The sequence below is a fragment of the Athene noctua genome, chromosome 2, assembly GCF_965140245.1.
Source record: "Athene noctua chromosome 2, bAthNoc1.hap1.1, whole genome shotgun sequence".
Taxonomy (NCBI): Eukaryota; Metazoa; Chordata; class Aves; order Strigiformes; family Strigidae; genus Athene; species Athene noctua.
The window spans coordinates 48,283,240-48,287,047 of record NC_134038.1 but is presented as its reverse complement, the minus strand read 5'-3'; the positions used below and the strand labels follow the sequence as shown (position 1 = coordinate 48,287,047).

General features: G+C 38.1%; 1 long non-coding RNA gene across 3 annotated transcripts in view; it reads right to left on the bottom strand.

The window, feature by feature from the left end:
• The window catches only part of LOC141957473 (uncharacterized), a 32,478-nt gene that overhangs the window by 26,252 nt on the left and 2,418 nt on the right, over positions 1 to 3,808 (bottom strand). For 2 of the 3 annotated variants that reach the window (XR_012633109.1, XR_012633111.1), the window contains exon 3: positions 2,118 to 2,247. This is a non-coding gene — a long non-coding RNA (uncharacterized LOC141957473). Of the gene's footprint in view, positions 1 to 2,117; positions 2,253 to 3,808 lie in introns of all 3 variants that reach the window. The other variant, XR_012633110.1, reaches the window with a different exon arrangement.

Genomic DNA, 3,808 nt, shown 5'->3' with positions numbered 1-3,808 from the left:
TAGAAGCAGCATAGTCTGGTACTCAGAGGTGCCAACTTACGGATTCTGTCCTCAGTTCTGTTGTTGTCTAATGGTGGGACAAGGGAAAGGCACTCTGTTACCTCATTTCTTAACAGGTATTAGGCATCTGACTCATGTTTATAAATGACTTGGAGATCCTCAAATGAAAACCTATGTACTTTAAATGAAAGTTGTTTCCACAAGCCATTTTTATTCTATAAGAACCTAAGATATCACAGCTGTACTTCTGAAAGGTGCTGCAGCTGTTTGCTGTCTGAGTGGACTGTGAAATAAAAAATGCAGCACAACACATGCTGTTTGAATTTCTTAAGAATATCAGTTAATGCTTTCCTATATTTATGTTTAATACTCATCCAGAAAAAAGATATAATTTTTTTTTTTTTAAATGAGGCAAAAGCACTAAAGAAAATGACATCCAAATGGAGGGCAGGAGTGAAGAACCATCTTAATAATTTGAACCTATAATGCATGCACATGGCAGGAATATACCTATGTATGATAGCATTTTAATGATAGCTCACACATATACAGCTTCATAAAGTATAGCTAAGACTTGACTATTTCTATACACAGTAGTACCACATACATCACCAAATTGGACTCTAATAAATAGCATTAGCATTGCTGGGTTTTGCATAATCACTGAATTTGTTTCTGCATTTGACATTCTCATTTATTTCAAGTTTCATAATGATTTCTCTTGCTTTATGTCGCAGTGTTTACCACTAAAGAGTAGAAAGTTAGGCACTAAACTTTAAACATGGATGTAAACCCACTGAAACCAGTATTTTGTTAACTAGTAACCCAACCGGTCAAAATTAAATCTATTAACACATTAATTACTATCTTGAAAGTATATCTTTTTTCTTTTAGGACATAAACACTGTTGGAAAAGTTCTTGTTCAAAGAGTTCTGGATGGGTTGTTCTTAGACTATGTGCATGTGAGTCATCCAAACAGCATGTAAAGACTACTGCAAAAGAGTGGAAGAACATATTCTGTAGATGAACAGAGTCATTAAAATTAAGCCTTTTGCAATTAACGGAGTGTTAGTAACCTGTGTGGACCAAAAAATGGTGTTGTTTTCTTTCTTAAGCATTATTTTTGGTTTAAATTATTTTTAAAGATAAATTTCAGTTTAATTTTTTTTAAATGTTGTTTATCTTTTGTAAGAATAAAAGAAAATATTGTCAGTTTCTCTACCTAATATACAATGGTCCTGAACTCAGTGACAAACAACAAGTTTTTCAGCTGCCAAGGACCAAACAAACTGGAAGACCCGCACCCCCTCAAAACAGTATCAAGCATACTACCCACTGTCAAAGACAGTATTACTGACCCCATAAGACTGCACATGTTTCTATTTACAGTGCAAGTTATGGCTCAGAATTAGCAATGTGGGTAGGTGAAAGCCATCCTGAAAGGATAGCAAGTAGTGAATATTATGTTTATAATAAAAAAGTAGAAATCTGTTCCAGATATTTACAGCATCTTCTAACTAACCTGTATTCTTACTTATGTAACATTAAAAAAATGGTTTTTTACATGTACAGTATAAGATAGTATCTTTCAAAGATGCAGTGGATCTGTTAAGAAATCAAAATTAATGATCATGCATAGAAACATGTACAGTGATTAAAGTAGCTTTAACATGTTAACAAGGAAGTTCCCAGTAGACTTTAGGTCTTTACTGTTTTTTCTTGGAATCAGAAAGTGGCTTTTGGGGAAGAGAAATATTCATTGTTTCATGTGCTTGGGAAAGTTGCTTTCCTTCCTTTTTGAGAACTGTCCTTGGGAATGAAAACTCCTCAGTCAGAAAGATGGACAGTGCTGCTCCAAGGGGTGGCATTCGTGGTAACATTTGAGTAACAAAAAAAAAAAAAAAAAAATCTGGTATGCCAGAGCAAAGTAGCCAAAAATATTGGGAAAAAAGTTGCGGGATTTATGGCTACCTGCACATCTAAAAAATGTATACAGAACTTTTTATATGTATGAAATAAGCTACCACAATAGTGTCCTTAGTTTTGTCTATGGCTGCAAGTGTTCTTTCTTGGTAGCGATACAGATACACCTGGAGAGAGGAAAAGCTGTCCTTACCTTTGTATGTGGCACCTTCTGATTCCCCTCCAGTTACACAGCCTTCTCCCGTTTGCCTTCTGCTCACATCCATCTTTAATCACTCCCACAGAACAAATCCCTGCTCTTTTCATATCGGCAAGGAGATGTGCTGTTCTTGCAGTAGCATTGTCAAGAAAGCAACAAAAATAATAGTCATACAAAAAGTAGTTGTCAAAAGTTGTACAACAGCTGTGCAAAAGTGATCTAAAATGTACCCCTTCAGTGGCAGTTGCCCCCTGCAAACAGCAAAATTTTATGAACAGTTCTACAACTTTTCACTGTTGAGATTTCATTTCACAAACACTTTTTATCATGAGGAATAAAAAGTTGGCAGGGCCATTAGTTTCATTTCATCTAAAAAGTCTGATTTAAAATGCTTTCCTTAAAATAAATCTGTTTCATAAACTTCAGCTGCCTGATTTCTCTTAACATGTTGTCTACGTCAATGGCAAAAACTACGTAAGATTTACAAGGCTGCTGCCATGCTGTATATTGCTCCGTGGCATACTAGTTGTCAACTCCAAGGTCACAGCTTTATTAAAGGATCAAGATTTACAATAACGTTAGCAAGAGCATGAATGCCTTCACACACACCTTCCTGTAGTTTACTTCCCTGAGGTCATCTGCGCAATTTCTCCCCCTGCCAGAAACTACTAATCGATAAATACTGCAGTCTCCCAAACAAAGTTCAAATGGACCTATCATGTTCCTTTAGTAATAAATCTTTGCTTTTGTTTAACACCTGCCTTCAAAGGACGTAACCTTCTTTACCCACAGTAATTAATTAAACTTCCCAGCAGTCTTATTTGGTGATTAAAAACTGCTCCACTTTTACAGATTGAGAAATTGAGGCACAAGGACATGCTTTGCTGAAGTCATACAGGAAGGCTGAAAAGACTTGGAAGCCCATCTCTGCCAGCATCTCACGTGCTAAGGCTGGAGGCCATGCTGCCTCTCTCCCAGTGAGTAACACAAGGTGGTCACGTACCATCTGAACTGAGGCTTCTGTAATTCTTCCTTTTAATGTAGCGTCACAGCATGGATAGGGCACGCCTGAAGCTGGCGATACAGTTGTGGTATAGTCCTAACTAACACAAAAACATACAAGAAGGATTCTGCAGGCCATTTGCCACTTAAGGTGTAGTTCTCTATGTCATCTTCTGGCTGTACTTGTACTGTTGAAGAGGTTACTGCTACCAACTGCCACTCATTACCTGTCATGCCTACTCAGATCTACTGGCCTGGCTTCCTACTTCATTGCAGGGAAGAAGATAATCAGTTAATCACTTTTAACGGTAGGCTTTTTTGCCTATGAACAGTTCGGCTAATCCTTAGCAGCTTCTAACAGAGCAGTGATGAGCACAGAGTAGCAGTAACCTCCTGAGCTAGCACAGCTGCAGTTACAACACCTTACTGCAAACCGCAGATCCCAGGCCTGTCTTCTCCTGGGAGATCCTTTCTCAGGGAGTTCTGCCTTTTCCACTGGATTTTCTCCCAATCTGAAGCGTGGACAGTAAATATCCCAGCTCAGGTGGCTTAACTCTTACATTGGACCCACCGCTTTGGATGTGCTTCCCTTCAGTGTTTCAGACCCCCAGGTACTTAGAGGCATTCAAATTTTGCCTCCATGTGGTCTAAAATAAGGTGTTTAGGGCGGTCATTGGCTTTTG